Genomic DNA, 11731 nt, shown 5'->3' on the forward strand with positions numbered 1-11731 from the left:
AGACTATGTGGTTTGGGCTTCCAGTCTTGCTTGTTACCAAGACCAACTTCCAAATTCCTGTTATAGAAACGGCATGCAATTGCCAGAAATTTTCTTGCTTGGAGCAGGATGGATTAGTCATAATTCCACTAGTGAAACTAATAAGATCCACACATGGTTACAGAAATTTGTAAAAATGGATTTGCATTAAATATTTAATCCTGATGCAATCTATAGCAATGAATATGTGATTGCACATGGGAGCATTATATATTTACACATGTGTAGATTTACTTATTGTTTTGAGTTGCATACAAAAATATTATGGACACAATCACTTTTTCGATTGCTATATAAGCAATTGAAATGCGAGTGTATATATAATATTTTTATCATGGGGTATGTCATGTATGCATGGGGCATGACACCTCAAGCATCATGTTAAATCATCCTAATCTAATGAGGGTATTTTTGTCTCATTTTCATGTGCACAAATTTATGATGTGCTGATTGTAATAATTTCTCTCCTCTCATTTCTTGTGGGTCTAACTCATTTTTTGTGGCTCTAGCTCATTTTTTATGTGCTACACACCCTAAACTGGCCAAAATTGCCCTGCAGTAGCATTAGTAAAGAATTAGTCATTTTTTGTTCATTGACATAAGCATGTTGGTGATATTGTAACTCCCTGTGCACATAAACAACACTACGAAGTGTGGTATTATTTGGACAGTCTTCAAATGCTTACTGGTATTATTGATTTTGTGTAAATAGATGCCCCAATGCTTTAGCTTGCAATATGTTGTAAAACAAAAGTTATGTCAAGACCATGATTTACATGTGGTATGGGAAATTTACTATCAATGCACTAGAGCTTCATAATTGACTTCATATTAAAACACACATGGGGAATTGGCTTAAGTCTCCTTCACAAAACTTGCTCCAGGCAAATACAGGCATCTTAGTTTGCCATTAACATATGTAATCCTTCACGTTGTCAATTTTTCATATTGTAAAAGCTTTAAGAAGCATTTAAACTATAACAATACTCTTGAGGGGATACACTTCTTCCCAGCTTATAGCTTTGAGATACCGATGCAATATACACTAGTCCACTCCAAACGAGGAGGTAAGATCCTTCATTCTATATATTCCCTCAATTTAGCACTCACCCACATAAGAAATCTTTTATTCATTGCTATTCAATATTTTGTTGTGTTATGTAAAAGGTCTATCATGACACTTTTTCAAGGCTACCTTCCTTAGTTCCCCTTTTGAAATATACACCTTTATCTAGTTATAATAAATTAATCTATTATATTCCACATAACTCATTTTCTTTTTCTGTAATACATATGGTTTTCACTTTATATCTTATGGTGATTTACTAGAAGATAACCACAAAGTGGAACTTAAACCCTTTATGTGCCATATATCACATGCTACATGCCACATGCCACATGTCTAATGACAATAGAGCAGAACCCAAATTTCAGGGCCTTGGGCCACTGAATGAAAGGAGAGAGCTAAGCTTGTAGTTAAGAAGCAAAGGAACTAGAGCACAAAATAATTCCCAAGTGTTCAGCCTAAGGAGCAAAAAGACAAAAGCATAAAGTAACTTGGAACAATCCTAGAGCTTTTAGCATCCCAATGCCATGACTAATTTACAAAATAGAGCCAAATGAAGTATAATATAATTTTAGCATACTTGTGGCCTAATGCAAGGATATGGGTACTCCACCAGCTAGCATAGTGTGGAACTTGGGTTGGACATAAAACAAGGATAGGCACGCAAGTGGGAACTAGACTACACCTCAAGTTAGTTAATGTCACGAATGTGACTTCGAGTATCGAAAGTTACTTGTCGGCCAGTCTTTACGGACATTCTTTCTTTATTGCCATGATGGCAAGAGGTCAGTATTGCTGGACCATTTATTAGCCCCTCTTGTGCTAGTGGAGTTAACTGGGCATTTCGAGTGTACTTAGACCGGACGAGCATAAGGACGGAATTCCTACGTGTTATTAGCTAAGCATACTTAACCTAGTAAGGAGTTCTCGTCTCGTTGTGTTTTGCACTGGTTAGTGACAAAAACCCTTGCGTATTGAGACTAGTCCTTCAATATTGCTACATGATAGCTTACAGTGTTTGCCAAACACCCTTGCTATCATGCCTTTTGTGTTAGTATCATTTCGGTCCCAAATACTATTTATGGAAAGTGTCTAGATTTACTCATTTGGCATATCTATGGAATGTAGAGATTGTTCTGAACACAATGATGTTCGTCCCACGTCCAAATTCACAATATAAGGACATTCCATATTTAGTAAGTTTCAAGCTTGTCCCAGAGACAAATTAACTCCTAGAACTAAGGGAGGCTTGGGGTGAAAGCCCAAAGCATGTGTTCCCAAGGGGGGGCGAGATGGGTATATGGGGGGTTCTAAATGTATAGTAGGGATAGTGGGTAGGTCAGGCATGGCTGACTAACCTGAGGCATAGTCTAGCTCCTGCTTGCGTGTTTGTCCTTGTTTTGTGTCTGGCTTGGGTCTAAGCCCAAGTTCCATTTCATGCTAGCTGATGGAGTACCCATATCCTTGCGTTAGGCCACCGGTATGCTGAAATAACACTAAACTTTGTTTGGCTCTCTTTTGCATGTTAGTCTTAGCATTGGGATGTTGGTTGCTTTGGGACTGTTCCTAGTCGCTCCGTGCTCCTGTCCCTTCGCTCCTTGGGCTATACATTTGGGAGTTATTCCATGCTCTAGTGCTATTGCTCCTTGGCTCCTTGCTTGGGAATTTGGCATCGTTCCTTCGTTCAGTGGCCCATGGCTTTGAATCTCGTGCTTTGCACCATTGTTCTATAGACACATGGCATGTGACACATGGCATATGACACATGGCATATAGAGGGTTTAGGTTCTGCTTTGTGGTGTTATCCAGTGGTAAATCACCATAAGATAAAGGGTAAAAACCATGTGCATTACATTTGGTATCAAAGAATGAGTCTCGGCGAGTACTATCCAATAAGATTGGGCAACTAGTCTCGTTGCATACATAGAGATGAAAATGATGATCCGAGTGGGTACATGTTTAGGTGCAAAGACTTTGCAATTGTTCCTTGGGTATGGATTTGGTTACTTTGTTGTACCTTATGATGTGAGCTTGCTCTTGGGCTCATAGGATGGATTTGAGGTGTACCATTTGCACGAGTTTTCACTTGGGCTTGTGAGTGAGGCATATTAGCAACTCAAGATTACACTTTGAGTTGGCAGGATTAATGTTAGCCTATTGGTGGTTCTATGAGTTGTTCCTTGTACCATAGGTGAAAGTAAACCTTCCCTAGGTTTTCTATGAGTGGCAATAGGCTGGTCCGTAGCTATTTAGCATGACACTAGTGGATCCTTCCTAACCGTGATTATAAGTGAATTAATCAAGACTGTAGGGATTAGTCTATTGGTTCAAGTAGTCATTTCTGTGCTCTCTCATAAACTTTTTTTGGATTGGACTAAAGGCAGTGCAAATGCAAGTTTGAGGTTTAGTCAAAGATGAGACCGAAAAAAGAGTTATCAGGACGAAGGATTAAACACATAAATCATTTTCTCTTCTTGGAGAGATGATTTGCAATGAGGTGTTAACTCATTGCTCATGTACACATTATGCAAACCTTGATGCATGTTGGCTATAGTGGTCTTACAAATGGTGAGTTTTGAGATGGATGCAGTGAAACGTTAAACCATTTTATCTAGGCTTACTATTGGAAAACTTGGGTTACAATGCTCAATTCTTTTCCAGGGAACCTTGCTATTGCTCCTTGAGTAGCTTGGTGTTGGATTAGTTTTGAGTTTGGTCAGAAAGAGAGTGGTATGAACTTGTTTGTGTTGTGAACAAAAGTTAGTAGTGTTGGGTGTTGTAAATCTTTATCGGTGGAGTGTGCCATTTATGTTGCATTTTGTTGAATCGAGTTGACACTTGATACTCACATAAATCTTTGAAGTAATGACATTGGCATTGTTCGTGGTGTTGCTTGATTGATGATCAAGACATTGTGATTTTTATATCATATCTATGTGATAATGAATAATGTGTTTACGAAGTTGCTTGGTTAAACGATAATCAGCCCCAAAGTGGTTGATAGTGAAGCTAATCTACTTGCACATAGTAGCATCGTAGTAGCTTTGACTGGATTCTCGATGGTGGTCCATTGTGCTAAGCTTAAGTTGGTTCCTTATTCCTTGAAGGGTTTGCATATGTCGCGAATATGACTTCGGGTATCGAAAATTACCTGTCAGCTAGTCCTTACGGACACTCTTTCCTTACCATCACAATGGCAAGAAGTCGGTATTGTTGGGCCCGTTATCAGTCTCCGCCTAAGCTAGTTAAGAAATTGGTCTTTGCGTGTGCACTTGACCAGATGAGCATAAGGAAGGAATTCGTAAGTGTTTATTTAGTCAAGCATACTTGACCTGGTTAGAGAAACTCATTTGTTGACTTGCACTTGTTAATGTTAGGAACCCCCGCGATATTGAGTTTGGTCCCTTAATATTCGTTAGATGATAGCTTACCATGTCTACCAAACACCCTCGCTATCATGCCCTTTATGTTAGTCTCATTTTGATCCCAAATGTTATTTATGGAAAGTGTCCAGATTTGCTCATTTGGCATATTTACGGAATGTAGAGATTGGCCTGAACACAATGGTGTTCGTCTCGTGTCCAAATTCGCAATCTAACACCATTCCATATTTAGTAAGTTTCAAACTTGTCCCAAAGACTAACTCCTGATACTAAGGGAGGCTTGGGGTGAAAGCCCAAAGCGTGTGTTCCTCAAGGGGGGGGGGGGGGCTGTGGGGGGTTCCAAATGTATTGTAGGGATAGTGGGTAGGTCAAGCATGGCCGACCAACCTAAGGCATAGTCTAGCTCCCACTTGCATGCCTGTCCTTGTTCTGCATCCGGCTTGGGCCTAAGTCTAAGTTCCATTCCATGCTAGTTGGTGGAGTACCCATATCCTCGCGTAAGGCCACCGGTATGCTGAAATAGCGCCAGACTCCGTTTGGCTCCGTTTTGCATGCTGGTCCTGACATTGGGATGCTGGTTACTTTAGGATTATTCCAAGTTGCTTTGGCTCCTGTCCCTTCGCTCTTTGGGCTATATGCTCGGGAGTTTATCTGTGGACCGGTTCCGTCACCCCTTGGCTCCATGCTTGGGAGTTTGGCACCTAGTGGCCCAAGGCCCTGAACCTCGGGTTCCACACCACTGTCTTTTGGACACGTGGCATATGTCACGTGGCATAGGTTCCGCTTCGTGGTGTTATCCTATGCTAAATCACTATAAGATAAAGGGTCAAAACCGCATGCGCTACAGCCCATGAGGTGTTAGAAAGGGTTATAGCATTCACTTGTTATGGCTTGTTGGTTTATTTGTTAACATTTGGAGTAGATTGTTGGATAGAGAAGATGTGTAGTTGAAGCATTGACATCATTAGCACTTGTGTTAGTGGAAGTGGCATTATTATTTTGAGTGATGAGGAATTTTCCTTAGATCTTGATTTTTCATGTCATTTTTCTTATTAGTGTTTTTGGCTTCATATTGGATCTTGAAGGTGGTTGAAGAAAAATGTTAGTGCAATATGGATATTTGAAAAAATGGTTTTTGTGATCAGACCTTGGATGTTTATTTTGTATTTTACGGATATTGGTGTTGGATATCGAAAATATGGGTATGATATTCAATGCTTAAGCATACTATAGGTTTTGAGAATTTGTGTTGAGGTGAACCTATGTGAAGTTATTAGTAAGAGGAAGTTGGTTGAGCCTAGAAAGTTTGCATTCCTGGACTGAGAGTCATTCTTTCTCTAGGATGGAAAATTTTTTCTACAAATTTTCTTAGACTTTTCCAATGGCTGATTTATTGATCACTTTGCTCAAAAACCATTCTGTTTTCGTAAGTTAATACAAACTATTCAAGGGGTTGGAGTTGACTTTAGTTGACTTAAGCCTTAGAAGGTAGTTTGTATGATGCGTCAAAAGGGATGTTGATTTTTAGGGTTAAAGCAATTGAGTTGGATAGAGTCTGGAGTTGGTGTAAAAAGGTGGCCATTGCACTTTTTTAGAAAGATGACCCTTGTGCTTTTCTTTTGTAGCGTTATGCTTGGTGGTAAGTTGCACTTTACATTTCATTATACTTTATGAGAGTAGTGAGCTCTCATTAATCTTGATTTGGTTTTGGTAGCTTTGCGCTTTGGCTAAGGATAGTGATATCCAGCTTAATTGTTTGAAGTTGAGATGTTGGTACTCGTACTATAGCTTTTTCTATGAAGAGGTTATGTGCCAATATGAGTCCATCTCATGATCTTCACTTTAGTTTTGACTAAATGTTGATTATGTATAGCTAGCCTCTTCCAGGCATGCTCAGAGCTATTGGCTTAACACATTAGTAAGCTTATTGCGGTTGAATTGGGTTCAAGTGGTCATTTAGTTCATGCTTGTCTATGAACTTTTATCTCGTATCTGAGGTATTATGTTCATGTTGGACAAGTATATAATTTAATGATGTGAGTTTAGTGTTGGGTCTTGTGAAGGCAAGTTGAAAAGTGATTTTTGGTTGCTCTGTAACTAGTGATTGCTTGTAGACTTTGTTAAGGACTGTTTAACACTTGTTTCGCTTGATGATGATTTAGTAATGATGGGCTTGCTTTATGGGATGGTGTTGTGGAGGATCGTGTCGTTAGACTTACATGGTTTTTCTATATTGGCATATTGACTCTACTTTTGTCGATATCATTTAGTTGCATTTAGTTTGTAGTGTTGGATTTCATTGAGTTTTGGATGTGGTAATTCACTCCTTGAGGAAGTGTTATATGAAGCTGAGTATTGTTGGAGGATAAGTCTCAGATACTGACTAAGGTATCTTCGACTTTGGTCAGCTTAATTATTAGAGAGTTTTGGGTGGTGATTCACTCTTGCTTTCTTCTAGCTTTGTTCTAATGTTGATGTCATTGAAGTGATGCTTTGTCGTTGACATTATTGATGTTGAGATTCAAATGAAATGAAATATCTCTCTTTAGGAGTGATATTAAGTTTCATTAGTCTTGATGGAGATAGTGTTGATGATTTGGCTTTAGCTTTGTGTTGTTGGCATTCATGCATTTGCTAATTAGTAACTGTATTGACGTTTAAACGAATTGAGTGGCAAATTTGAGTTAATCGTGTTCTAGACGAGATTGTTTAAAAGGGGTTGAGCTTTGAGCTTTTCCTTGAAAAGTGATTTAGTCGTTGACTATACTAGCTTTACAAGCGGAAGAGTTAGTGATCGATATTGGAATGTTTAAATCCTTATTAGATTTGAGTTGGGATATATTGATTATTGATGATTCTTCTTGAGCTTGTTATGAAGTGCATTACGTCTTATTATAGATGGATTCATGGAAGATCAATTTTATGATCACTTGTTGAGCATAACTTTATTGTGCTTGGCTTTTGGATTGATGTAGATATACTCTTCATTAGCTTTGCATTATAAAGTTTCACTTATGGATGTGTTGAGGAGGATATTATGGATTGTGCTATGTTTTCTTCTTTAGTATTGAAATTAATTCATGCAAAACTTGTGATCATTATTAGGCAAGATTTGGCTATACGTTTCTTTGAGCTTTTGGTTTTTTGAGTTTTCATGCTCATTATTCTATTTGTTCAGAGTTGTTGGGGGAAGGCAATTTTGGCTCTTTAGCTTTGATGTTGAAGTTAGTATTTGCATATGGCAATCATTGGTGATGATTGATTATCATCTTAGATAGTTGATTATCCTTGTCAGTGGTTTTGCTTGATTATTGTTAATTTAGAATGATTCACTATTCTTCGAGATGGTAGATTTTTTCTTTGACAATAATTATGCATCTTTTTATTGATGGGATGATTGATGATCTTTCATAATAGTTAATTATTTTCTTTGATGGCCTTTGGCTTTTTGCAATACCAGATGTTCTTTATGGTTTGCCTTGAATTGGTTTCTTGGGTTTAAGATATCGGTAGGATGTTGTTAACACTTGCTTAAGCAACTCTGGTTCCTTCATATTGTTGACCGAGATTTAGTCAAATTGGCTTGTGTGATAGTTGACATGAATATATGTTAGTTGGTCTCCATTTGGCATTCATTTTGTTCTGTTGATTGTTGCTTAAGTTACTTCTGATAGATTGAATGTTATTACCTTTGGGTGATACATTTGTGAGCATGTTGTTTGTCAGTCGATGATACTTTGTGTTCTTTTAGTTGTCTTTTTTAAGTTGTTTGGCATTCTATCTGCAATCTTTAATAGTTAAGTTTTGTCATTGAATGTTCTTGATGATATATTTGCTATTAAATTTTGTTGGATGGTGAATCCTATGTTTTCCAATTTTTATGATCTTGGTTCCTATACTATAATACTAGTTTATCGGATGATAACTTACTTGGAATACTTTTGCGTTCTAGTCTAAGATCTATTCATTGATAATTAAGTCTCTAAGATATTATTGTCTCTGACTTTGATATTGTCCATCTATTCATCTTTGAATTTGGGCCAGTATTGGCAGACTGGTTTCGGCACTTCATGTGCATGGTGAAATCTCTAGTCATGGGGTAGCTACTATCGACTGGTCACATCACCTGCCTCTCTGTCGATGTTCCTTATTCTATTCAAAGGGCGTGACCGTGTAAATAACTCTAATTGCCTATTTACAGTAGTCTATCTAAACCTTACCGACAGGTTTGGTTTTTTTGCTTAAGAAGGTTGGGGCCTCTGGCTTCTCTCTATGCCACCTGCGAGCAGGGGCATATCACACTTTTGTAAGCTAGGTGACACCTAGAGTAGCAAGGGTGGCTAACTCCGTTAGTCATTTCCTTATTAGCGACGGCCAGAAGGTGTCTGAGTTGGTAGCACATCTGCGTTAGACAATGGGATTGCCTCCTAACTCATTTAAGTTCATGCATTTCTCATATAGTGTGAATATTGTGAGCTTTTTCTGGAGTTGTTTTCTTGGTGGTATTCTAGACTAGAGTGCGTATTGAGGAGGATATTGATCTTTCCTAGGGGGGAGAGTGTTGCGAATGTAACTTTAGGTATTGAAAGTTACCTGCCGGCCAATCCTTATGGACACTCTTTCTTTACTGCCACGATGGCAGGAGGTTAGTATTGCTAGACCCTTTATCAATCCCTCTTGTGTTAGTGGAGTTAACTGGGCATTTCGAGTGTACTTAGACCGGACGAGCATAAGGATGGAATTCCTACGTGTTATTAGCTAAGCATGTTTAACCTAGTAAGGAGTTCGCGTCTCGTTGTGTCTGGCACTGGCTAATGACAAAAACCCTCGCATATTGAGACTAGTCCCTCAATATTTCTACATGATAGCTTACAGTGTCTGCCAAACACCTTCACTATCATACCTTTTGTGTTAGTCTCATTTCGGTCCCAAATACTATTTATGGAAAGTGTCTTAATTTGCTCATTTGGCATATTTACGGAATGTAAAGATTGTTTTGAACACAATGGTGTTTATCCCGTGTCCAAATTTGCAATGTAAAAACATTCCATATTTAGTAAGTTTCAAGCTTGTCCCAAAGACTAACTCTTGGTACTAAGGGAGGTTTGGGGTGAAAGCCCAAAGCATGTGTTCCTCAAGAGGGGGGGGGGGGGGGATATGGGGGGTTTCAAATGTATAGTAGGGATAGTGGGTAGGTTGGGCATGATTGACCAACTTGAAGCATAGTCTAGCTCCCTGTCCTTGTTCTACATCCGGCTTGGGTCTAAGCCTAAGTTCCATTCCATGCTAGCTGGTGGAATACCCATATCCTTGTGTTAGGCCACCGGTCTGCTGAAATAGCGCCAGACTCCATTTGGCTCCGTTCTGCGTGCTGGTCTTAGCATTAGGATGTTGGTTGCTCTGGGATTGTTCTGAGTCGATTCATGCTCCTGTCCCTTCGCTCTTTATGCTATACATTTGGGAGTTGTTCCGTGCTCTAGTGCCATTGCTCCTTGGCTCCATGCTTGGGAGTTTGGCACCATTCCTTTGTTCAGTGGCCCATGGCCCTAAATCTTGGGCTTCGCACCACTATCCTATGGACACATGGCATATGACACGTAGCATATAGAGGGTTTAGGTTCTGCTTTGTGGTGTTATCCTATGGTAAATTGAAAACTCCTGGAATCTCTGGACTGGGAGGAAACATCCACACGAGATCTTCCTAGGAGTTTCAAATCTAATCTAGTCCCTAAAACTAAAACTACACTACGAGATGAGTGCACTTACCTGCTTGTGCCAAGCCAAGTAGAGACTGTGATCATGTGCTTGAAGGTGCTAGTCCCACGCCTTTGATCCCTTGAAGGCGGTGGGTAAGTATGACATTGCTGTGAATAGCCAAAGAGATAGGCAGAATGACGATGTATTGCAATGTATTTTGTATTAGGGATAATCTAAAAACATTCTAAGTCCTACTTTTATAGTCGCTACTGCTCACGTCAAGGTTAGGAATACAGTCCTAACCTTGAACCTCTCAAGTTTACTTTCCTAAGCTTGAATCCTCGAGCTTGTCTTTTTCTCCCTTCTCCACTCTCCCACGACTGCTTTGTGCTGCGTCCCGCAGTCACTGCTCCATTGCTGCATCGTGGGTAGCTGCTCCCTCATGTGGCTCCTCCTCCTCTTCATAAGTCTGAGCTGCTTCCTCAAAGTCTTGTGATCTGAATTTGACCAGTTTCTTCCCGAGATCAGTTGCGCAAATGCCTCTTCTTGAAACTTTAAACATCCGACTTGAAACAGCCACGACTTCTCCTGGACGGCTTTCAGTTTTGCTGCTTTACTACTTACTTCCTCTACTCCTACAGAGCTACAAAGGATGAAACCAGCTTGCCTCTGTCCCACCAGAACCTGAGAAACACACTTCCTCGTCTCTTCACCAACTTCACACCAGCCACCTTCAAGTGCAAACTTTGGCCTGGGTATACGGCTCCTCTTGATGGCTGCTCCACAAGGTTCTGAACTTCTACACCTCTTTGTTGTCTAACATCTTCTTCTTTCTTCTTCACAACAGCTTTCTGCTCCAAGCCAGCTTGACCAGCTGCTGCTTGTTCCACGTCAAACTCTGGCATTGAATTTTTCTTCTGCTCCGTCTGCTCACAAAACTTCGGAAGCACCACCTCAAGTTCCTGCGTCTGAAACTCCTTTATCCACTGCAGGTCTTCGTCTTCTTCTGCTGGTTGCTCAATCTGATCAGGCTGTTCATCTTCCACCAGGTTTTGCTTCAACCTTGCTTCAGCTTGCTCTTCCACATGAAACTTTTCTTTCTGCTGAACAGGTGCCAGCTCCTCTTGGGTAAAACTTCTTGTTTCTTGATTGTTTGATTGTTTGTCGTGTTCTTTGATTGTTTCTAAATCTTGTGCTTGCAATTCAACTTGAATTGCTTTAAGTATTTTCTTGCTTTTCTTCCATTCGGTTTCTGGGATAATTTCAACTTCATCATTGTAATCTTGTTCTTCCAGATTATCTGGTTGCTGATACTTGTATTGTTGTCTCGTGATAGTTCGTATTGCTGGTTCTTCAAAAGTTTGTGGTTCGTCAATTTCCACCTCAACATTCCGTGCTGCTGGTGGTCTTGGTCTCGGAGCCTGATTGTTTACTCCTTGGTTATTTTCGCGATTTGCATTTTGGTAAGGTTGTCGAGGTCGATTATCTTGTTGTGGTGCAGGTCGCTGGTTGTAATTGTAACCTTGAGTTTGAGGTGGTCTTTGAT

This window comes from Selaginella moellendorffii, unplaced genomic scaffold (genome assembly GCF_000143415.4).
Source record: "Selaginella moellendorffii unplaced genomic scaffold, v1.0 SELMOscaffold_94, whole genome shotgun sequence".
Classification (NCBI taxonomy): Eukaryota; Viridiplantae; Streptophyta; class Lycopodiopsida; order Selaginellales; family Selaginellaceae; genus Selaginella; species Selaginella moellendorffii.